The following is a 26,109-nucleotide window of genomic DNA, read 5'->3' as shown; positions in this document are numbered from 1 at the left end:
ACTGGGGAGCCACATGCCCATAAATTCTAGTCTTCCCTTTTCTACTGTGTGCTATTAATATTTATGTACAGTTCTCATAATTTATTACTAACTAAGGCCTCTTATCCCTTTCCTAGCAGGCAGGCAACTATATTTTTCCTTTCCCTTTATCAATAAGATAACAGAGAACTTATACAAGTTGTCACTGAGGCAGAACAGGAAACTAGAACCCATTACCTTTCCAAATGAGAATGTACATGTTTAGCTATAACCACTGTGCTGTTCATTAGAAAATACTCTGCTCCTGGAGCCAAGACTAGAACCCATGGATCCTGACACTCAACATTCCAGTGCTACATCACACATAGTTATATAAGCCTGTGTGTTTGCTACATCACAAATAGTTATATAAGCATCTGGTGGGGGGCGGGGGTATCATGCTAGATTTTGGGCCATGTGACAGGGTGCTGGCTAGGAAACCCTGAGCCAGATCTCTGTCATGCAAGCTCCAATCAGGAAAGGGGAATTGGAGTTGGCTGAGTAAGCCCAGGCCTAAGTGGCAAACAGGCAACAGCTGCTGGCCTTGTTAGCCAGGGGCTACATAAAGGCTGACAGGAAGGAAGCTAGGAGAGGAAAGGGAGGAGCCAGGGAGTTAGAGGCTGGTCTCGCCTGCTGGCTGTAAGCCTGACACTATCTGTAGCTACAAGGTGGTGAGAACTTGTACTGTAACTAAAGAGCACATGTGATTGTACCAAAGCAGAGTTCTCTGGCTAGTTTGTGGGTGCAGAAGTGGCAGAAAATAGAGGGGCCTAGCTGTGCCCTGTTACAGCCCTCAGCCAGGATAACAACCTACTTCTGCTAAAAACTATGTCTAGCAAGTAGAATTGATCCGTGCTATGGATCTGAAAGCTCTTGGTTCAATCATTGATCACCACTCACACAGAAAAGAATTTGAGTGTGATAATGTAGTTAAATATTATAATACATAGACAAAGGCAATTTAAGGTTAGCAGTAACCTTAATTTTGCCATTTCCTATATTTAGCACTTAAATTTGCAACCTTGACTTTATTTTAACATAGGGTTAATTTGTTTTTATGTTTGATATATAATAGGACTGTCAATTAATCGCAGTTTACTAACATGATTAATGCAAAAAAATTATTGCATTTTAACAAATTAATCACAATTTTAATTGCACTATTAATAGCATACCAATTGAAATTTATTAAATATTTTTTATATTTTTTATATTTTCAAATATATTTATTTCAATTACAACATAGAATACAAAATGTACACTGCTCATTTTATATTTTTATTACAAATATTTGCACTGTAAAAATTAAAAATTATTTTTCAATTCACCTCATACAAGTACTGTAGCGCAATCTTTAAATATAAATAAATAGTATTCTATTAACAGTATGATTAATCATGATTATTTTTTTACATTGCTTGACAGCCCTAATATTTTATAAATCAAAGACTGACCACTGGTGAGGATCATTACAGTACATTTATGTGAATTGTATTATACAGTCTGCTTTGCCATTATTCAGATACATAGCTGGTGTTCTGTGATTTTTCTACAACAAGGCACTAAGCTTGATATATATAGAATATCACGCATCTTAAGTTATTGTGAGAATCCAGGAATATTTATAATAGATTTAATGCTCTTATATCTGAAAACACTGAGTAAATTCTGACTCCATTGAAGTCAATGGTTATATTTAGAAGTGTGTTTTTATTTTGTTTAATACTTATTTTGTGTTTTTATTGAGTTTAGTTAACAGGAACTGTCCCTTTAAGAGCAGAGTGGACATTTGATTGTATTTTCCGGATGCAGTGCATAGGCGATTACTCCTGTGTGCTCACAGAGTGGAAGAGCCCACCAATGTATGCTCTAACAAGGTCAGAACTTGATTTAATAGACTTCTTTTTTTCTTCAAGAAAGCAATCCTTATTCTTGAAAGAGTAACATTAGTGTTTATTAGGGAACTGGGTGCCTTATGCATTGCTAATGAGCCATAGAGCCATTTGAATGTACCTTTGGATAATCAGTATGATTCAACTTAGTTCAGCAGGGATAAAAAAGTTGTTCTCATCTAATGGATGTTTGGTAGCCCTCATATGGGATAAATTTGGCAGATATAATTTCCAGCACAGACACTGTTATAACTCAGCAAATATATTTTTTCAGTTCCCTAGTAATTTGGGTGGGGGTGGGGGGGGGGGAAATCAGGAAAAACATTTTTTAGTTGAACTGAAAATGCATTTTTTTTTCAAATTTTCAGTGAATCAGAAAGTTGAAAATGTTTTTGTTTTTGGATCAACTGAAAATGTTTAATTTGAAACTAAATATTTCATTTCCATTTTGGACTGATTAATTTTTTTAATATTTAGAAATAAAACTAAAGGAAATTTTTTAATAAAAAGTAATTTCAAACTCAAAAATCAAAATGTTTCTTTCAGAACTGTCAGAACAATATGGTTTGATTCTGTTTGTTTGTCTTTTTCCCCAACTGAAACAATTCAGCAAAATTGACAAGAATTCACACAACTTAATTGCTGCTAAATCTGCATTTTTCACTCAAAAAGAAGAATGCAAAATTTTTTGCCCACCTGTACTCTCTGCACTTTACTTTGCACTAATTAGAAGACTTATGAGGTAGGCCAAGTACTTTATGCTCCATGGAAACTTGATTAGCCCTGTTACTTCCCCAGTAGATTTTAATCACAAGAGTTGTTAAGTCAATATCTTTCACCAACACTAAATCCACACTTTTTTATAATTTGAAGTCTATAGTTATTTCCAATTTATTGCCTAAGCAAATTAGCTCATTAAATTTGTACAAAATATCTTCTATGCTGCTGTACAAACCCTGGCAGCTGTGCTCTGAGCCCTGTGGGATAGTGGTTGTCCAGAATGGAATTGTTAATATCCAGTCACAGAAAGCATCGGAACCAACTTTGTTTATTTTTCATATTGTTTATATATATTTGTATACTTATTTCTTTGCTGCAGGTGCCCCTTGACACATTTAAAAAAGCACAGGTTACTCCAGAAATCCCACTTCAATTAACATATATAATAATTCAGCCACCTAAAACTTGTGTCAAATCTTTATGATCTCCCACTAGAGGCTTCTCAATGACCCAATCCTTCACAGCTAGGGAAAACAAATGGTTTAGAAATGTGCCTTGAAGTTTGATGGATTAAGACTTGTTCAGAGCAGGGAAAAGTGAATGCCAAAGCTGATGGAGAATACCTATCATATCTAGATTCTTATACCACCCTTATCATCATTGCATCATCCAGCAGTGGTGTGACCAACATCTGTTATTTGTAGGGCATTTTCTCTCTCATCGTGCCAATAAAAGAGACTTCAGCTCAGGAGCCACCCTCCCCGTACCCCACAACAGTTTAAACAGTAATGTGTCTCATTCAGTATACCATCCATTTCTTCTGCCTTTTTCCATCTCTTTTGCCCTTGTCACCCATACTGTTTGTTTTTCAGTAACTGTTCAAATTAAAATGCAGTATGATAATGTAATTTTTGGCCAGATTTTCACAAGCAAACTCTTATGCACAAGCATAAGAATGGGGGAGGCAACCTAGTGATAGAGAATATGGAAAAAGCTAATGTACTCAACGCTTTTTTTTGTCTCTGTCTTTACGAACAAGGTCAGCTCCCAGACTACTGCACTGGGCAGCACAGTATGGGGAGGAGGTGACCAGCCCTCTGTGGAGAAAAGTGGTTTAGGACTATTTAGAAAAGCTGGACGAGCAAAAGTCCATGGGGCCGGATGCACTGCATCCACGGGTGCTAAAGGAATTGGCAGATGTGACTGCAGAGTTATTGAAACTCATGAAGATCAGGAGAGGTCCCAGATGACTGGAAAAAGGCTAATGTAGTGCCCATCTTTAAAAAAGGGAAGGAGGAGGATCCAAGGAACTACAGGCCAGTCAGCCTCACCTCAGTCCCTGGAAAAATCATAGAGCAGGTCCTCAAGGAATCAATTTTGAAGCACTTAGAGGAGAGGAAAGTGATCTGGAACAGTCAGCATGGATTCACCAAGGGCAAGTCATGCCTGGCTAACCTAATTGCCTTCTATGATGAGATAACTGGGTCTGTGGATGAGGGGAAAGCAGTGGATGTGTTATTCCTTGACTTTAGCAAAGATTTTGATACAGGCTCCCACAATATTCCTGCCAGCAAGTTAAAGAAGTATGGGCTGGATGAATGGACTATAAGGTGGATAGAAAGCTGGCTAGATCATCGGGTTCAACGGGTAGTGATCAATGGCTCCATGTCTAGTTGGCAGCCTGTATCAAGCAGAGTGCCCCAAGGGTTGGTCCTGGGGCTGGTTTTGTTCAGTATCTTCATTAATGATCTGGAGGATGGCGTGGACTGCACTCTCAGAAAGTTTGCAGATGATACTAAACTGGGAGGAGTGGTAAATACGCTGGAGGGTAGGGATATGATACAGAGGGACCTAGACAAATTAGAGGATTGGGCCAAAAGAAATCTGATGAGGTTCAACAAGGGCAAGTGCAGAGTCCTGCACTTAGGATGGAAGAATCCCATGCACTGCTACAGACTAGGGACTGAGTGGCTAGGCAGCAGTTCTGCAGAAAAGAGCCTAGGGGTTACAGTGGACGAGAAGCTGGATGAGAGTAAACAGTGTGCCCTTGTTGTCAAGAAGGCTAATGGCATTTTGGGCTGTATAAGTAGGAGCATTGCCAGCAGATCGAGGGACATGGTCATTTCCTTATATTTGGCATTGGTGACGCCTCATCTGGAGTACCGTGTCCAGTTTTGTGCCCCACACTACAAGAAGGATGTGGAAAAATTGGAAAGAGTCGAGCAGAGAGCAACAAAAATTATTAGCGGACTGAAGCACATGATGAGAGGCTGAGGGACCAGGTATTATTTAGTCTGCAGAAGAGAAGAATGAGGGGGGATTTGATAGCTGCTTTCAACTACCTGAAAGGGGATTCCAAAAACGATGGGGATCAGCTGTTCTCAGTGGTAGCAGATGACAGAACAAGGAGTAATGGTCTCAAATTGCAGTGGGGGAGGTTTAGGTTGGATATTAGGAAAAGCTTTTTCACTAGGAGGGTGGTGAAGCACTGGTATGGGTTACCTAGGGAGGTGGTGGAATCTCCTTCCTTAGAGGTTTTTAAGGTCAGGCTTGACAAAGCCCTGACTGGAATGATTTAGTTGCGGGATTGGTCCTGCTTTGAGCAGGGGGTTGGACTAGATGACCTCCTGAGGTCCCTTCCAACCCTGATATTCTATGATAAGCAACCCTCTCTAGATGTGTGAACAAACTAAAGGTTGCACATGGGCATTGAGTTTATATGCCCAGTAATTTAGGGTTGCACAAAAATTCATGTTTTTTCCCTAAGCTGGGCTTAATATTTCATAAACCAAAGACTGGCCACTGGTGATGATCATTATATTATATTTATGTGCATTGCATTATACAGTATGCTTTACCATGAATTCTTATTTGAAATGCTGCCGGCCAGGACGTGGGCACATTTAGATGCCCCCGCGGGCGCCATGGCATCCGCGGCACCACGTTGGGGACTCTTGCCCTAAGGTGTGATTATCTTATGATCACCATCTTGAAGCAGCCTTGTTGCTCTTTTATAGTCCTTACTCTGACTTTTTTCATGTTCTGAAAAAAGATAAAATTGGTAGATAAAATATTGGTTTCATCTCAACTCCAGCGGCGTCATTGAGAGGCGTTGCCGCCGAAATGCCACAGAAATTTGGCGGATGTTCGACTGCCGCCACGGTCCTTCGTCTGGGGCCCACCAGACAAAAAGGTTGGGGACCACTGCTCTAGGGGATTGAGATTCTTGAATTCACTTCACATTTCCTGAGCTATAACTTCTACAGCAGTAATTATTTTGTGATAATTAGATCCCGACAAGACTTATTCCTTAAATGTTTGCAATAGCTAAACATGCCAAATCATAACCCAATTAATAGCTTATTCACAGTATATTAGCATCTGTCCCAATATTTTCCAGCTCAAGTGCACTAAATTCAACCTTTGTGATTTATTACTGGCTCAGACAATACAAAAGCCCAAGAATTTTGTTTTACAATTCCTACATACAGTTGGAAAAGCTCCCTTATGTGCCCCCTGAAGTTACAATGGATATTGTTTTTCACATCCTGGGCTACGATCGTATGTAGTGATGTGTAACACATAGTAAAAGGGACCTACATAGTGAAGACTGGATCAATGCTAACATTTTCACTGTCTATTAGAATACCAGCATTATCAAAAGGCAGCAGCTGCACCTGTATTTTGCAAAACAGAAATTATTTAAGGCAAATGCATCCCTACAAGATAACATTCTTTAATTGACCTTGGCTACAGGCAGCATTTTTCTCCCTGAGTCTAAATCTAACTTCCCATAATGATAGATAATACCTCTCTCTCCTGTAATATAAAGACAGCAGCCCTGACCTCAACTCAGGATGTGGTACCATTAGTCTTCCTCAGAGTACTTCTCCTGGCAAGATCCAGACCTCTGAAGAGCCTTTCAATAAACAAGAGCCTTGTTCAGTTGACATATTAGACACAGATATTCAGTGTATGAGCCTCATCAATGTCTCTACAAGCATATTAGGAGGTAAGCTATTGCCAGTGTGATAGTGTACGCTCTGGGCATGTTAGTACAACAAGAACTGTGCAAATAGTGAATGTTTATTGTTTACTGGTAATTTTAAAAAAAGTTTGAGTCAAACTGAAAATGATTTTTTTTATTTTGGGCTAACTGAAATGTTGAAAAAATTAATTTAAGGTGAAATGAAATGTTTTATTTCAATGTTGATCACTTTAATGTTTTTTAAATAAAATTAAAGGAAAATTTGAAGGGAGAATTTAATTCTAAACGAATTTTTGAGGTTCTTTTTAACCAAAACAATTTAGCAAAACTGACATGAATTTGTAAAACATTTCAGTGTCACAGAATCTGAACCTTTCACTGAAAGAATTTTGGCCCCAGATTTTGTCCTTGACTCTTTTACCTGTTGTTTGCCTGTTAAATTAAGAACATTGCACTGTCATTGCTCCACATTCCTCTCTCTGCACAGTCCCAGGTGCACTACACACAAATAGAGATAACAGAAGAGGATTAAACAGCATAATCCTGATGGCATCCATAAAACTGCCAAATACCATTTTTTTATTGAGCGCAGCGAATAGACTTGTGTTTGTAATGCAAAATATACTATGCAAAAATCTTATATTGCAGCTTATAATACACCAGTGACCTTTCTTGAAACCCACACTAAAGACTTCCTGCAGTAGGCCTTTTCTTTTAAGCAACTGCTTCAAGTACCCAGAGTGGTTCTTTGCTTTAAAGCAACAGGAGCTTGTTTGAATTTAAGTTACATAACACAGAAACCAAAGCCTGCTGTATGCAGTGGCCTCTTGCTATCTGACCTAGACCCTGTAGTCCAGAACCCTGTCTTCTAAAATGGAGGATGACTCTTGGACTCTATATCATTACATAACATGTTTGGCCCTTGATGTTTGTTTGACCATTCATGTCAATGAGAGCAGGATCAGACCCTTGTTGTCCAGGAAATCAGGCGTTGTCTATGTACACTGGAGTTTGCATGTGCCCAAGAAAGGTGGACATAAAAAGTCTTTCCATTCATCTTACATTCCTCCTTTCATTACAAACATCCTCTCTTCTGGCCAATGATTATATTCCTTATGGAGTCATCCTCCATTGGCCACTTTCTGAGTGAGAAGGTAAACCTCCAAAATAAGTGTTTGGGGGAAAGTTAGGTGAGAGGGAAAATTTGCCATTTTATTCCATTCATTTCCCTAGGCAGATGGTCTTGACTGAGTAAAGGATAGGGTCAATATTTAGTATAGTCATTGTATATTATACATCATTATTACTAATGGTTTAAAAGACAAGCTGAAGAATATGAAACTAACAAGATGTACTGACTCTTTAAATCTTCTCATTTGAAGACAGCAATAAAATACTGTAGTTTTCTTTTTTATAGTAGTAGGTTTTAAATGTACCAATGCATAATTGGTAGCTTATCTTTGCAAATCTGTTTGCATTCCAGATGCTTCCTTTTGAAAACAAGCACTGTACTATAAATGGCAGATGATCACCATTCAATTCTTTGTGAAAGAAATTTCCATGTAGCTCAGTTATGTGCACTGAAATAGTGCCGAAGGACTTCACTATTCATAGACCAACAATCTCCTTCCTCAGTCTGAGATCTTCATTTCTGTTTCCCAACATTTTTCTTCCTTAACCCCTTAACTGCAGGCTAACATGCATTTTTCCCATCTGCCTCTGCTAACTTGAAAGCTCAATTCTTGGTTGAAACCTAACTGCAGATAAGACATTTTCATCATGATGAAGTAATTACATACTGTACCTGCATAAAAGCTACATACATCTGTATATTTAATGTAGTATTTTGCTTCAGTGGAAACTCTGGGTGGTCAACACCTCTGAAAATCAGGCCACTTCTTTAGGCACTTGTGTACTGGGGTGCCTCACTTTAAACTCTCAAATTTGAAAATGTAGCTCTTAACCTCATTTGTATTTAGCTACCTGTCTGTAAAATGGGCACACTCCTCCCCATTGGCAAAGTAGATTTGAAATCTAAATCTCAAAAGCAGTATGTTATAATGTTCCTTTTCCATTCAACTGAATGTTATCATAGTCTTTCTGCATGAATGCTAGTTGGCTTATTGACTCCCCAAAGCACTAAGTTGTTTGCACACTGAAAATGTTCTCAGATGCTGGATGACATCCAATCTGTACACATCATGTAAAAATTGGAAGCACCATGCATAAAACACCTTTAATTAAGCATCATCAGATTCTTGTTTGTGATCTTTAATAATTCAGCATGAGGTCAAGAAGGGTTAACTGAACTTCCTCCCATCCCTACTATTGTCTGTGTTCTGGTGGTGTAGACTTCACTATAACAGTTATGCATGAAATATGCATACAGATCTCCTTGCTAGTAGCTCCATACTGCTTCTTCTTTATTTATCATTCCCACTATCAGACAAAAAGAAGGCAATTGGAGATTTTAAAATCAGGCATAATCCTTAGGTCAGAGAAGTCTATATAGCAGTGGGGAAAAAGTTACCCGAGCAGCCTTCTGATTTTAATAAGAACCCTAAAACACATTTATAAAAGGAAAAATGCAAACTCAAAGTAGTCAAGGTTTCAGGCAAATGAACACAGTTGGCCACCTAAAAGTGGCAGCTAAAATTCCATAACATACCCATGTTGCAGGAGGATAGAATGAAACTAGGAAGAACTATTGTCTCAAAGAGGTTAGTAAAACGTTTTAAAGATTCGGGCAAAAAATCCCATATCAGTTAACATATTTTTTCCTGGTTCCTGAGACTCTAAAGGAGAATGACCGCACTGCAGCTAAAGCGAGGAGGATGTTGTCCAGGCTTGCCGGAGGAAGGCAATAGTGCTTTATGGTGATGAGGGGGGGAAGGGGAACTAGATTAAATTGCTGCAAAAAGGTGGGTGTTGGTCAGCTTTGCAGCACTGACTCACCCCCCTGGGGATGTAAGGGCAGAAGGCTTTAAAGGTTCAAGCCCTGCTGTGGGCATTGCGCTAGTCGCTCCTATTTAGAGAGGCTGGGTAGGAATATTTCCCTCACCACCATGTTGGCTTTGGTGGAGTGGGTTTTTTTTTTTCATCCTTCCCCAAAGCAGGTGTTAGGGAAGACCTATTATGGTGGGCACAAAGGGTGGTAGGATATATATCGCCAATTATTTTGCAAGTGTGGGGCAGATGTTAGTGCAGGTATTCCATAGGGAAGGCATCCAGTGACCAGATAAATGGCCTGGTAAAGGACTTAAAGGAGATGCGGTTAAAGGAACAGAACAGTGTGGGGTTGGGGGCTCCTATGCTTGGAATGGCAGGGAGCCAACCCCCTTTTCTTATAGCCCACCTTACCCCTCCTAGGAGATGGGGTGGAGGGCAAGGCAATGGAGTTGCTGGAGGGACTTGGATGGAAAAAGAAGGGCAGCTGGTAAAAGCCCCCCGGGTAATTATGGAATAAACAGGGGGTTACCTGCGATGTACACTTTTATCTGCCAGGCAGTCCCACACATCTAATAATAAAGTTGCAGCCTGATTAAATCTATATCAAGTGTCTCCTGTCCTTTTGGTGTATCTGGACAACATTGCTGAGGAGAAACCTCTTAAAATTGAATATGTACATGTTCAATATTCCACAGTGTAAACTCCCTGGGGTGTTTATAAACATACCACAGGAACTGGGGGAAATTCTAACCAATCATATATTCAGGGTATGCCATCAGCCCACCACAACCCTAAGGTCAGAGGGATTCCTCCTGAGCCAGCACGGAAGTTCTTTCACCATCAATTGCATCATTTAGGACAGTAAACTCAATCCCTTTCAAGACCTATGTGTGGCCATAGCAATAATTGGTCTATCTTCCTAATCAGTGGGTAGAGCCTCTGATCTCCTGGTGGTAGCCAGGCAAAGGCTCCCAGCTCAGTAACTATGGAGGAGATGTTGTGCCACACCTCTCAGAAGCATAGTACAGCGTTCCAGCTGCTTCTGATGGGCAGCACTGCCTGGATTTATAATTCCCTCAGCATTATGTGCTGAGGCCCTGACTCCCCCTATTCACAACACACTCCTCTGGCCCAGGACCCTGTCCCTAATATTTCCCATACACTGAAGCTAGGGGCAACCATAAACTGTCAAGCAAAACCTTCAGTAGGAGGAATTCCCCTCTGTCCAGATCTAGGACTTGAATGGAGTTTTTACACTGCTGTAATAGTGTAAACAGGGCCGCCCACGGGGGAGGGCAAGTGGGGTAATTTGCCCCCGGGCCCTGCAGGGGCCCCCCCGAGAGTTTTTTGGGGCCCCTGGAGTGGGGTCCTTCACTCGCTCCGGGGGCCCCAGAAAACTCTTGTGGGGCCCAGGCCCCCGGAGCTTCTTTCACTCTGAGTCTTTGGTGGTAATTCGGCGGCAGGGGGTCCTTCCGCTCCGGGACCCGCTGCCAAAGTGCCCAAAGACCCACGGCAGGGGGTCCTTCCGCTCCGGGACCCGCTGCCAAAGTGCCCAAAGACCCACGGCAGGGGGTCCTTCCGCCCCAGAGCTGGGTCTTTGGCGGTAATTCAGCAGCAGGGGCCCCCCGCTGCGGATCTTCAGGGCACTTCGGCAGCGAGTCCCAGAGCAGAAGGACCCCTGGCCAGTGAATTACTGCCGAAGCGTGCCCCCCCCCCCCCCGCCGCCGAGGACCCCAGGCCCCCTGAATCCTCTGGGCGGCCCTGCCATTCCATAGGAGAGAATCACTCCCACCGTCTTCACCTTTTGTTAGGATCTTTCCCCCGTTCCAATTCATAGTGGGTTGTTCTGGGTAGAGCATTCTCCTTTTGTCTCCTGAACTATATATATATATGGTGGACTTTGGAGATCTATCTATCTATCTATTTCCAAAGTCCACCTCTTTTTTTCCCATTCTTCTGGAGCCCATTATTGTCTCCAATATATGTTTTTGAGGCACATCTGAACTTTTTTCCTTCCAGACCACCTTACTCAGAAAGTCATTCTATATAGAAAGCTTGTAATTCCCCCTTACGGGGAGATTAAAAAGTTGTCTGTTCAGGTATAGCCTTCTGTCACACCTAGTGCTGAACATCAGGCTTTTTTTCAGATAAGTTACATCACCGCAGGAAGAGTCCCATGAGATTGCCTATCTCCCTGCATGATGTCTTTACTGCAGAGCTAAGTTGGGGGTTTAAAGTGCTTTAGTGGAGTTTAAGAAAACTGAACACATGTGGTGAATAATAATCTGTGTTATGCTTTTCAAGCTATGTATAGATATCAACACCATTGAAATGCAGACCCCTCTGAGGCAGATGTTTAACAGTGCACAGCAGCACTACACAATAGTTTAGGACAGGAGATAAAGATGAATACTGTATCCAACTGAAAGTGCAGGAGGAATTTAAAGAGGCAAAAAGTAATGTCAACTGGAATTAAGCCTAGACATCAGCACTAATACCTTTCCTCTTGCAAAAAAAAAGTCACAGCATATACTGGCCAATTTGCTAGTGAAAATTACTCAGGCTTGTGTAATTATTACAATCACACAAGTAAATTAGGGGATTCATTACCCTGCATCTCATGTTGTCAATTACACCAGTGCAAAATGAGTGCAAAGTGGATATAAAACACTACTGGTTCTGAATGGTAGTATTTTACACCCACTAGAGAATCAGACCCTAGCCTCCAGACAGTTTGAAACTTTAGCCCTCATGCTACAAATAGTTCCCCCCAAAACACAGTGCCTTTTAAAACCGTCTGGGACATTGGTTCAGTACTGACCGGAAGAACAGATTCTGATCACTTAATAGGTAAGGTGATCAGTGCCTGTTGTATTCACCATATCTATTAAACATTTAAATTACATAAATATTTACCACCTCAAGATAACTTTTCAGAAAATATTCCATGCAGAGTGATACTGATATAGTACTAGAAACCAGCTATTTTCTGTTTCCTTTTAAAATTGAGCCTGTAAATTATGTAGTTTCTTCAGGCAACTTATATACAAGAAAAAATGTGGCTAGTAAATGAAATTACATCATATGCTTGCAATATGAGTGCTTGTAAAAGAAATGGGCAAAACAAACTCAATTTATTGCAGTTGATATTATAAGCATAAACCTTGTACAATATAATTATAATCATAGCAGGCAACTGAGCTTTAAAATTATTTCAGAAATGAGAAAAATAGAGGGTCCAAACTGATGTTTTCATATATCTTTTACAACCAGAGTAGAGCATTTTCAAAGATTATTCTGATTCACATTACTAAAGTTATACCTAAAATAATGTTATTTAGCAGGTAGGTCACATTTTTTTTTGCTAGAGGAATTTATAATTCTAGTGGATCTTCATAGCTGAAAAAAAATGAACTGTGTAAGAGAGGGAAAAACTCTTCTTATGTCTTCTTGAAGTATCCATGGCAAAGTATAAAATGGCATGGGAAATATGGGGATGGAAGCAACCATAGGTCTGCCAACTTTTTGGGTATTGGTAAGTTGTGTCAAAGGTTGTGTATTGGAAGTCTCAGGGAAGTTTAAAACAAATCTTATGCTGACCTATTCGCAGAGCATGGCTGACATCATCCTCAAAGGAGATCCCAAAAAGTGGATAGCAATGGGGATGGGAACAAATGGATAGCCCCTGGAATAAACTGTGATGTGGAAAAAACATCATGTTGTTGTTGTGTGGCACTGTTGTAGATTGAAAGGGGTTAACCTAACTCTAAGTTGCCCAGGGCCTGCTAGGTTACAGAAAGTCATAGTAAAACTTTCTGAGACTGGTTAGAACCAGCCAAAGGAAGAATGTAGTAAACAAGTGAGAGAAGTTTCCAGAGAACTGTAGAAGAGCATGTGAACAGTGCGGTTGCCAAGACAATGCAGCAGAGTATAAAAGACAGACTCTGAAGAGAAGTGTCAGACTTTGCGAGACAGATAGGAAGGAGAAGCTTCGGACTTTGCTGACTCTGTAAGACTGCTGAAACTCTGTCAAGCCACCATCAGGATCCATTGATACAGACCCCAAGGACTCAACCAGTGCCTGGTCAGCTCTGTTGTGTGACTTTGCTACTAGTTGCTTGCTTGTGTATTCGATAAACTTTGCTTAATCAGAGTGTAGAAGACTCTCGTCCGATTACTGGTGTTCCACATTTCACTCACAAAATTCAATCAACAACACCACAAATTACCATCTTCTCTACTGTAGCTATTCCAGTGATAGTAATGTAGCACGCGCACACACACACACACACATTCTTCACACTATAAATCCACTGCTATCTACCATATGCTTCCCCAAATTGAAGACCCCAAACCTTTTTCTTCTCAGATGTTTGAGCACCAGATATCTTAATTAAAAGGAAAGAAGAAATTAAAAATGAAGAAGTGAGGTCATCACAATATATTAAATGTCTATGTTGATCCTAAAACAAATAATCAGAAAAATGTCCAGATTCTCAGATGGTATAAATTGGCATAGCTCTATTGGCTACACTAATGGATTTGATCCAGAATAGGTTAAAAATTAGAGATTGCCCTGTTTTGGTTTTGTGGCCCATACAAAGCAATGAAATGCCTCAATCTTTCTTGAGCAGGTAGAAATTAAATCAGTAAATAGTAGACCAACAAATGTGATTCAAGCCAAAAGGTAGAATGAAAATTGTGAATTAACTTCAGCCTATAGGAGAAAAGGGAAATAGAAGAACAAATGCTAGTTCTGTATTCACTGACAATACAATTTTGGGCAGCAGAATTTACAGCTCACCATAGACAGCCCACATTTGTAATGTGTATAGGGCCCACCTGTGCACACTTGGGGATACCATCTCCCACTTGTAAACCTGCAGCTGATACAGGAGTCTCACTCCTGAACACATAGAAAAGGGTAACATGAAAAGCATAGTCAAATAACATTTCTGTAGGGACCAGTAATGGACTAAATCAGGGGTCGGCAACCTCTGGCACGCAGCTGGCCAGGGTAAGCATCCTGGCAGGCTGGGCCAGTTTGTTTACCTGCCGTGTCGGCAGGTTCAGCCGATCGCGGCTCCCACTGGCCGCGGGTTCGTCATCCCAGGCCAATGGAGGCTGCGGGAAGCGATGCGGTCCGAGGGATATGCTGGCCGCAGCTTTCCGCCACCCCCATTGGTCTGGGATGGTAAACCGCGGCCAGTGGGAGCTGCGATTGGCCGAACCTGCCGATGTGGCAGGTAAACAAACTGGCCTGGCTTCCCAGGGTGCTTACCTGGTGAGCCACGTGCCAGAGGTTGCCAACTCCTGGACTAAATAAACTATCCTAGCCAGGACCTAGATACAGAGAAAGCATGCATCACAGCAGCAGCGTGATTTAAGAAAAAGCTAATACACTTTTCCCTAACCAGAGTCACCCACATGCCATTGTTAAAGCATGTTATGGATTGGAAGCACATTAAATAGAATGAACTGATCCAAATGAAAAATATTGTCACCACTCCCACTCACCCAGGTAAAAATATTGCAGGCATTTGAAAAACTGTCAGATACAATTCAGCACAACCTAAATGAAAAATAAAAGGGCGGGTGAGTGAGAGTCTTTCACTGACTAACTGGCAGGCTCTCAAGACAGCATTTTTCTATCTCTGTGGCTCTCTCAACAAAGTGAAAAATATCCATATATGGTTTGCTTTAAAGAAGGATGTTGTTAGAAGTCTCATTTTCTTCCCCTTGCTATGAATTGTTTCAGAGTTAGCTGAGGCATGGGCTCTGAGGATCAGACAAATCTTTAATGTTGGATCCCCTGCCAGTTAGTTCAGGGCATTTGAGATTATAAAAGGGGGCTTCAGATGTGGTGGCATGGTCACTGCATTATGACCATGCAGCTGAAGAATCATCCATCCTTCCAATACATTCATGGCTGGTGAAGATTATTCTGCCGTCACCACAATCAAGTCTTTGCAGCATCTCCTGCCTCCTCCTACAGCAAGAGGTGACTTCTTATGCCTCTTCCATGAATTATTAGCAACAATGATAGATTAAAGTAAAAATGCCAAGATAGCTTCTCTTTCTTTCCCCGCTCACTGACTTTGTACACAGATTCTATGTTACATGACATGGTTCAGCCAGATTAAGAGAACAGAAATCATGAATTAATGAAAAGGCAACTTTTCATTTTTTTGCATGTCACAGGCATGACATTAGTATTCTTATAGATGGTATCCATACTGCAATAGGATATATTGTGCTTCAACAACTGAACAGCCCTATTCAACACAGAGAATTTTGTCAGTCACAGATGATGACCCAGTATGAAGTCTGCATAAAGTTGCCTCGGTACAATCTGATCATAATTAGCTGAGCAGAAAGAGAGCATTCTCCTGAAAAGCAGACTTCTCCTCATTTTCACGAGACGACACAGACACAAAGCGAGTTCCCATTCCTCATTGATATTCTCTGACCATCAGACAGACTCATTCAGACTGTCTGGGCAAGTGACCCCTTTAGTGAAGTGAGTCACAGTTTGGGGAGTAGAATATGATTTGGTGATATTTTTGAATTGTGTGTAGAAATTCCATAAGAATATACGGAATTAGGGGAAAACACATCTGTGGGAGAATTTATGCAGATGCTTATACTGGAACCTCAAAGATTTGCTCTCTGTGCTCCCTTGTGGTCTCCCGAGTCTTTATTTCTTCAGACCTCCACCCCTCTGCACCCTTATTCTCCCATTTCTTGAGCACTTTTTATTTCATCTGAGAATCAGTATCTGATTTTTTTCTGTGCCTTTCCCTGTGGCTGTAGAACATATATTTAATTTGTCCGGAACTTGGTGAGCACTGATTCCCTCTATTCATAGCATCTTTAGCTTCTTCGGTTCATTTTAACTTCACCGTCAGACTTGGCCTCTTTGTTTATTTCATTTCAGATAGGGAGAACTGAGTGGGCTGTTTACTTTGCTTGCTTGTATAACTGATTTTCTCAGCTATGTAAACAGCACCAAGACTGCTGCTCATCAGTAGACAGACATTTTGCTCAAGAGCACCCATAAGAATAACATAGCAGCAATACCATCCATTCTCTCTTTTCCTTGCTGTATCTCTTGATGGCTATAGATTTGCTATTCTTTCTTCCTTTCTGTTTCTAAGATATGTGGTTAGGAGCACTTCAGTTATTCAATATTATTTCTTTTAAACACAGGTGAAACTTTATATTTCTGTACTTTTTTCAGATTATGGCAAAAAAACGAAAAAGGAAAATAATACAATTTCCTAACAGAGAAAGTGACAGCTCTGTATGACTCAACCTGGAGTATTATCCATTGTGAGTTAATTTTCACTGAATTAATTTCCTTGCAGGCACTGTTTCTGATAATGGACAGGAGAATGGTGGCATAGAAAAGAAAGGACAGGAAAATCTGGTTTAGAGTAATAGAAATTACAAATGGAAGAGACTAATTTAATTCATTCCCCTGCTAATTCAGGGAAAATGCAATGCTCCAAAAGGATCAGTGCCCAGTTCATAACTCATGCAGGGTTTGCAACAAAAGCTCACAAGTGTAGTTCAGATCTGGTTAAAACAGCAGCTGAGGAATCCTAAAGAGAGGGAAGGTCTCTAGGGAAATGTCAGAGTGCTTGGAACCAAAGGTTCTGTGTTACCTGGAGAGTTTGGGGAACTGTCTGATAGAAATCTGAGGCACAAAGGTTCTATAGCAGTGGAGGGCAGTAGAAATTCGGTTCAAATGAATAAGGAGAAAGCCTCAAGGAGAAAAGGGGTGAGAAGATGTTAATGTGCTTATCTCTGACACCTAAAGTCGTGTTTCCCTTTTTCCGATCAACCAGGGCACCACAGAGAGCCCAGAAAAGAGTGTGTCTGGCTGAGTCTAGTGTGAAAGGAATCAGTTACACTGTACCAGTCTCTCAGCATTATCCACGTCAAGAAAATTGCCCAGTGGATGAGTGCATTCCAGTTTCCAAACCAAAGATGCAAAGTTTCCCTACTCCACAAGGCAGTTAGATCTGCTTCCCAACTAACATATTGTGAACATTTTCCTGCCTTACCACCATATGCAGCTGAAAATCTGGAAATACCATACTATACTGGGTAATACCATAATGCTTCTATTTTTACTCTTATTTATTATCATTAATAAAGAATGCTGATCATCTATACAGTATCATAAAGGCACATGGGCATTGTAAACAAACAACAGGTATCATCCCTGTTACTAATAGCATTCAGTCTCGAGTTAGCTTAGTTAGTTAGGGTATATTTCACAATAATGGGAGAAGGGTCTATCAGTGCAATATCTAGGGGAGATATGCTTTCTGCTTTGTTGAACTCTTCCTGAAAGAAGCAGATTATTAGTTTGCTATTAATATCTCAAGGGTGGAACAATACCCTATTTCGGTTCAGTTTCTCCTGTTACATGGGAATCTTCAGACTCAGAGCAGTGATTTCCTTACACCTGTTGTTTCTTGTATTTTTTATGTTCAGAGTGTCAGATTCCTTCTGAACTAGCAGAAGAGGAATTTAAGCCAACATCACCTACCTGATTACCCTCTAGCGACTGCCAGCATATTAATTGAGTTTTTTATTAATAGGACCCCAGTCTAGATATTGAGAGTGCTATTTGGCCTAATGATCTGGGTTTGAAGCACAGTTGCCAACTTTCATGCAGTAAATAAGCACTCCGACTTTCACAATAAGCCAAAAATCAAGCTAATCTCATTTCAAAATGAGGCCAAATCAAGCCAGTCCCTAAGAACCCTAACACTCTATGTGCCTAGATCCCCATGTGTGCAGTTTGGGACTGTGGTGGGCCAGCTCTGCACCCCTGACTCTCTCCTCCCTTGCCCCTGATTGCTCCTTGGCCCCCCTTGCCCCTGCTTTCTGGGAGCCAATCAAAAAAAAAAAAAGAAGCAACAAGTTACAACAAGCTACAAGCCAAACAAGCAACAAGCCAAAAACTAGCCAACAAGCAACTCACAAGCGAATTAAGCCAAAAGCAAGCCCAATTTCTGTGTTTTTTTCATGGCTTTGGCATGTCTGATTTGAAGAGATCATGATGTGTAAGGTGGAGAGGATGTGAGATAAAAAAGCTCGATACAAGAAGTATTTCTGTGACTTTTACAGCTTTTTTTATTCTCTCCTCATTAAAAACCCTCTTTCGTGAACCCAATTAAAAGTACATCATCTGGTTCACCGGAGAGGTTCCTGTGCCTGGTTATTGCTTCTTGGGGGAAATGGATATTTTTGCTTGTGGTACATCTAAGGCTAGATTCTGCACTGCTTCCCCCACCACCGTGGATTCCTTTGCTTTTGGACCACAGCTCGGGCCAGAGCAGGGCCACAGCACAGGGGAGAGCATTCTGCCTCAGTATAATGGCTGGTGAAAACTGTACACCTCCTGAGTTCCGAGAGCAGCAGCGGGTAAAATTGTGTCAGCCTGAGGAAAGAATGAGAATGTCGTTTTCAGATTGACAGCCCTGGAAACTCAAGTCCTCTAGTCATGCATGGAACAGGTACAATATGGTCAATTGGCTTTCCCCCACTGTCCCAAAATATGTCTTAACCCTGTTGTAAGGGACGCATATAGTTCAATCCATATTTACAGTTCTTTACCTTCTTTACTGGACTGCTGAGACTGACAAGGTGGCCACTGTCCATTGGGAAACAGTGGACACTTAGAAGACAAAGTGACAGATACTTAGATAGTGTAAATCAGCACAGCTATGTTAGTATAAAAGGAGGTGCACCAATTTATTATCAGTGGAATATCTGACCATAATTCTATATTTGTTTGTGAGGTTTGCTACTCTTGGTACTGGCCAATAACATGAGGCTTCCCTCAGGAAACAAGTGTCAAGTGAAATCTGTCTTTTCTAGTGTGCCAGATTGATCCGTGGTGTTGTTCAGTGGAATCATGACAGCAAAGTTTAGTAGCACGTGGTCTTAGAATTCCTCCTTACTGCTGGCCTCAACACCATGCTGAGGAGTGGGGGGAATAGAGTTGTTGGAGCAGCTTCAATCAAAACTGCACGTAAAGACAAATGGCAGAAAGAAAGCCTACCACAGCATCAAAGCTGGCAAAGTTTCACTGCAGGAATTAATAAATAAATAAAATAACACTAATGGGTGAGTGACTGAAAGACAATAGCTTATCAGCTGTTGGTTGTATCAAAAAGTTCCAATTTCACATTCTGACACCTCATATTACTTGATGAGAAAGATATAAGCTGGTGCATTGATCGGAAGAAAGCAAAATATAAATGATTCCTCCTCTCTCCCTTCCCCCAACTTGTTGTTAGAAAAGATAACATCAGAACAGTGGGAACTTGCATTAAAATAGAGATAGAATGACATCTACTGGCTGTCATAAATTAGCTTTTGGGGCAGCTGGAAATGTTCTTTATCTTTAAAATAAAAATGTTACACCAACCAGCCCCTCATCATCAATGGGAATTATCTGTGCACGGTAAGGGAAGAACAGAATTTATAGGTTTCTTAAAAAAGAGAGAAGGCAGGTCAATCTTTAATTGATTAAGCATGTAACCAGAAGTACTCACATAAATATCTTAAACTTGTCTGGATCTTTATTTATTTATGCTTGTGAATAGGTAACCACTCTCTTAACTGCTATTAGAAATAACAAAACAGCCTGATGTGATTCTGCATAGCACATAGGTACCCAGAGCACATTTTGCTAGAATAAATCACAGAAGGAAAGAGATTTTATTCCTCACAAAAGAAGTGGCGTTAAGAGGCTTACTTTGACTTCAAAATATTTGCTGCATTGCATTGCAAAAGCAATCCTTAACGTTTTCCCTGAATGAATTTAGTGCATTAACATTAATTTGCTTTACGTAAAAGACCTACTGATATCTCCGACTTCAAATGAGTTTGGTTTGAGACTCCAGAATATAGAATATTTGTATTCTTTTATTGTGTATTTAAAGCTAAATGCCCTGAGCCTCTGAAATCTACCAATGAATCAACAGGAGGAAATGCAGTAGACAGCTAACCATAGGGGATTTGATTAGTTAAAATCCTACAGCCTTTATGTTATAGCAAATTTGTCATTATACATTATAAAATGAAAAGTGAAATGATCTAAACCATGTTTAGCCTACCATATGCAATCTAATTAAATAATTAATTGAAACATTTAAAAATTTAAGAACTAATTCTATCTTATAGAACATCTTTCATTCAAAAACCCTTAATATATTTACACATACATTACACCCACGACTAAAATACAGCCACCACCTGAGTGAAACACCCAGCAACACTCTGCAAGAATATGCGACAGAAAATGAAGAATAGATAACCTTGAATTGTGTCATCCGTCCTGAACTCAGTCAGACAGAAGAGCACCACCTACTGAATTTTAAGTAGATTGCCTTGAAAAATAACAGCATCAGGGTTATTTAAACAAAAGCTGGAGATAAAACAATATTTTTAGAACTCTAACTGTGATGTTATTCATTCTCAAACGGTACGTGGAAAAAGAAGTGTAGGACATGATGTGGTACTTTGTTTTTATAGTACGAAACTTCTGATTTACATCTTTCAAAAGATTACATAATCCTGGATTAGCTGAATGTGATCTTATTTTAATCACGATAAGTAATTATTGAATAATCTTTCTGTTTAAACTCAACATAAACCTGATTTCATTGCTGACTACTTACTTTGCGTCCATCAGGTTCTATAGTATCTTTTGCTTGGTCTACACTACACAGTTAGGCCCAGGCTCTCAGCCACCCCCCATTCTGTCCCTCTTCAATTGGTAAGGACGTGCTGACAGAAGGAAAATAATGTGGACATCAGCCAGGTTGACTTACGTCTGTAGTGTAGATATGTCCTTGGTCTGAGAAAGAGGAGAAGTATTATAATGGTCAATGAAGGTTTCATATGATCTATAAAGTGACAAAGCAGAAAATTTTCTGTAGCTTGTTGCTATGTTTAGTTGTCTACTCATTTACCACTTAATTCTCAACTAACTGTTCACAAAGCCTACTCTTTTGAGGTTGGATGATTAGCTGTTTCTGAAGTTCTGTCTGAAAATGGTCAGAGAGTTTGGGGTTTCTCACTAAGAAGGCCTTACCTTCAACTCAACAGCATTTGTCTGTCTGTAATGCAATAACTTTTGAATGCAGTATTTCAGGAAGTGTCCTAGGCATTAATGTCCAGAATCCTATTGTGACATTATACTCTATATTCTTTATGAAAATATGTTTGTGGTAGGAATATGACATAACTAAGATATGCTTTATTCAAGATAACTCTTGTAAGGTTTCGTTGGAAAAGTTATAATTTACTGACTATGGTTATCCTATTTGTGTGCATGTATCATTTATGTATCTGAAATTAGGAATATTGACTATCTATATTTCAACTATGTTACTTTGGGCGACTGCTAACACTTCAGGTACAACAATGAAAAAGCCCAACAGTGCTGATTGCCCAATGTAAAAGAGCCTAGTCTTCCTGTGAACGTGTGAAGAATGGCTGCAGGGGCCCTACAGAGGCATGTGACCATGTTACCTGATACTGGAACCCATCTTGAATTCTGTACTTTTCCACGAGAAGCTGGGGGAAGAGGGGTCAGGAGTGAGGTAGTCCTCATTGTCATTCTCCCCTGCTACCCACCCCAAGATGACTGCTGGAAACAACTAAGACTGAACTGGAAGAAAGAACTGGACTCAGGCTGGAAGGGCATCTGGCCTATGAAGAAGATTACTAGAACCACATTTAAGGTGAGTACTTATAAGTAACCAGTTTCTTTAATGTATTAAGCTTAGTTTGCATGCTCTGTTTTATTTTCTTAGTGATCTGTCTTGTTCTGTCTGCTACCACCTTAACTATTTAAAATATACCTGTTATAATTAATACATTTATTTCTGATTTACAATATAACCCAGTTTATATGATTTCTTACTGGGGGAGGGGGGGAGAAGTTGTGCATACCCTCCTCCACATTGAGGGAAGAGGCAAATTTCATATAATTTTGGGTTTGTACTCCAAGGGGGGTGGGGCGGTGGACATCTGGGTGCTGTAACAAGCCCCTTAAGCTGAGCCTTCTCAGAGTGGATCTCTGTCTCTCTGTGCAGCTGGGTGTGGCCCTAACTGTGTACTTGGCTGGAAAAGGCTGGGGAGCCTAGCCCAGCAAGACCAAGTAAAAGGGGGCACAGGCTGGCAGAACAGTCTGCCTCAGTTGTGTCCCAGCACACCACGTGACATCCCAGGGGGGGTCAACCCATCACACCTATGCATTTGGGAAATTGAAAAAAACCCAAAGGGGGGAGTGTGGTGGGTTTTCCTTGGGGTGCCACCTGCAACTGAGGTACCACTGAGCTCCCCGACCCATCAGCCTGGGCTCCCTCTCACACTGCATTGGACAGTATTGCTGTGACAAGCTGCAGAGCCCTCCAGCCTGCATTTTCACTGGGATACATACAGGTACACCCAGCTGCAGTTACAAGCAGGCTCTGACCACCCCCTGCATGGGAAGGCTACTGCCAGCTCCTCAGGCACGCACCCCCTTAGAGTATAAACCCAGAATTAGACCATCTTGTGCTGCACAGGAACCTGTACAGTGTAATCCAGGGATCAGCAACCTTTGGCATGTGGCCCGCCAGGGTAAGCCTCCTGGCAGTTTGTTTACCTTCCACTTCCACAGGTTCAGCCAATCGCGGCTCCCACTGGCGTCAGTTCGCTGCTCCAGGCCAATGGGGGCTGTGGGAAGCAGCGGCCAGCACATCCATTGGTCTGCGCCACTTCCCACAGCCCCCATTGGCCTGGAGCAGCGAATCGCGGCCAGTGGTAGCTGCGATCGGCTGAACCTGTGGATGCGGCAGGTAAACAAACTGGCCCAGCCTGCCAGGGGGCTTACCTTGGAGGGCCACGTGCCAAAGATTGCCGATCCCTGGTGTAAGCTCATAAAATTCACTCCCTCTCTCAGTGTGGAGAGGAATGTGCAACAGCCTTTTGCCCCTGAGTTATGATTCCCACACACAGGTTTAGATAAAGCAAAAACAAGTTTATTAACTACAAAAGATAGATTTGAAGCAATTATAAGTGATAGCAAACAGATCAAAGCAGATTTCCTAGCAAATAAACAAAAACTGCAAACTAAGCATAATATACTAAATAAAAATCACTTTAGCCTGGGTCCATCATTTCCTCAAGTTCAGTCTTTGTTCCTCAGGTGTTTCCATAAGTCTTCTTGGGTGGGGAGGGAAGGACAACATATGATGTCACTCTCTGCCTTATATAGCTTTTGCATACAGCAGGAACCATTTGCTCCCAAAGCTTGGTTCCCAGACCAGTCTGTGGGAAAATACTGGCATCCCAAGATGGAGTCTAGAGACTCTGCAATTGTCCATAGATCAAAGAACTGGTTGATGTCACCAATGAAAGTCTTACAGCATAACAATACCCCCATCTCATCTCTGCTTATCCACTCAACAGAGTTTAACATGCTGACACCCTGAATGATTTCTTTTGCAGACAGAATTTAAAATAATGGTGGGGGGGGGGGGAATAGGGAGTATGGAGAGAAGATATGAGGGGCACACAAAGCCCCTAGCATGAGGGGAAATGGGCACCCTGCAAAGGGGGGAAAGAGAATAGGGGGGGCACACAGAACCCCTGCCATGGGGGAAGGACATTGGGGGGAGCCCCTGTAATGGAGGGGGATGGAAAGGTGGCACAAGAGAGCTTGTGGGAGGGAACAGATGATTGGAAGGAGCCCCTGGTATGTGTAATAAGCTCAGCCTGCACACGCTACAAAGTGTGTGACTCCTCCACCCCTACCCCCATCCTAGTAAAGGTCAAAAATTTATTTTATAATATTAAAACTGGCAGGTTAAATCCAGATTATTTACCTAAAAAATCCCCTAAAAAGAGCTTCCTATACGTGAAATTGTGTTATTTCACAGTGATTCAATAGTGTATGCAATGTGGAGCCGCTCAGCATCAGGGAAACACAATTATCTCTTAGCAATCCACTGCTCTACAGCCTACTACTTCACCAGTTCACTTGAGCTGCTCTGTGGGCCAGTGCAAAAGAGGGGCTGGGCAAAGAAGGGGACAAGTCCAAATACTTCCCATCACTCTCTATCCCATCAGGGCTAATACGTGCTTCAGGGGCACACTAAGGATGCAATCCGTGTGCTCCTGAAAGTGCTGGGACTGCAGATGTAAGCTGCTCTTATACATGCCATGCAAAGTAAAAAGAAAAGGCTCCTTACACATTTCTTCTATCCCCACATCTGAATAATGGCTAGTTATACTTTGGCCCAAAGCAATGTTTTCTCTTCATTAATAGAACAACAAAACAATGTCATAGAGGTATTTAGTTTTTATCTCTTTAATAGTTGTGTGAAACACTGTCTGTTTTTCCCCGAATAGCCCATCGACATGGACTCAGTGACTGATCAGTGCTCCTCTCCCTCTGCATCTCAGGCAATAGGGAGGAGATGGAACAAGAAGACAACAGTGTGACAGCCTTCAGTTCCACTGACTAGGGATGTGTGCAAAAAGAGCAGCTGGAATCCCCCGGTCACCCAGCAACCAGGTGAAGAGCCCTCCTCACTACCAGGACTTAGTAAGGGACAAATCATGAGATCTACAAATGACTGACTAAATACTCCAGCATTTCATGGGGTGATGTTTGATTCTACAACAGAATCTCTACACTCCTGATTTGAAGGGATCACGGTTCCCTATGAAGCCCCATATGTGACCTTAATCAAGTATACAGTTCATAAAAATCTCAAGGTTCAAACTGTATCTGACTGCCTACATCACAATTAGTAATTCATGCTAACTGTAAGGGACATCACTTTTTATATGTTTTCTGAATTGTGGATATAAAATAAAATGGTTTGATTAATCTAATACAGTTTAGAGTATGGTGACATAATTTACACACAATTTTAATTCATTTTTTAAAAAGGTAAATTCATAATAAATGCATAAAATTTTAGTTACAATTTCAGAGTATATACTTCTGTTGTTGCCATGGCAACTCATTAGACACAACTGTCAGGTTTATTGAAATATAACCTTCTGTTTAAACTATCCCATAAAATCATGCCCTCAGGTAGCCTGGCTAGTATTTTTTCTCTCATATAATTGTTTCCTATGTTCCCATAAAACTGATGAGTGTTAGAATAACTGAAATCGTAGTAATTGATTTTACAATAAACTTGTCATGAAAAGTTTAATCTAATTTAGGGCAGCAGGGTTTAAATGTTTTGTCTATTTAATAATCTTTTGGCTGGCATAATGAGGTTATGTAAAATAATACCACAGATTATATGACCTGCATAACTGCAATAAAAATGCTAGGTGATACAGTGGCTGTATGTCACACCCAGGAAGTTTTGCTGACCTGGGTTCAAATCTCACTTCAAGCAACAAATAAGAGTGATTTTGCTGGGCTCACCTTATTCCCTCTCTCTCAAGATCACAAAAAAAAAAAAAAAAGAAAAGAAAAAGAAAATCTTAGGTGACAGCTGC

The 26,109-nt window shown here is 40.9% G+C and overlaps 1 long non-coding RNA gene across 1 annotated transcript; it reads left to right on the top strand.

Moving 5' to 3' along the window:
• The first annotated feature begins 617 nt into the window (after positions 1-617).
• Positions 618-8,741, top strand: LOC123375330. Its single transcript, XR_006581403.1, has 3 exons — positions 618-686; positions 1,771-1,895; positions 8,102-8,741. It is a non-coding gene; the product is annotated as an uncharacterized LOC123375330 (long non-coding RNA).
• The last annotated feature ends 17,368 nt before the right edge of the window (positions 8,742-26,109 follow it).

The sequence above is a fragment of the Mauremys mutica genome, chromosome 8 (genome assembly GCF_020497125.1).
Source record: "Mauremys mutica isolate MM-2020 ecotype Southern chromosome 8, ASM2049712v1, whole genome shotgun sequence".
Taxonomy (NCBI): Eukaryota; Metazoa; Chordata; order Testudines; family Geoemydidae; genus Mauremys; species Mauremys mutica.
The sequence above is the reverse complement of the archived record's forward strand: the minus strand, read 5'-3'. Positions and strand labels throughout refer to the sequence as shown.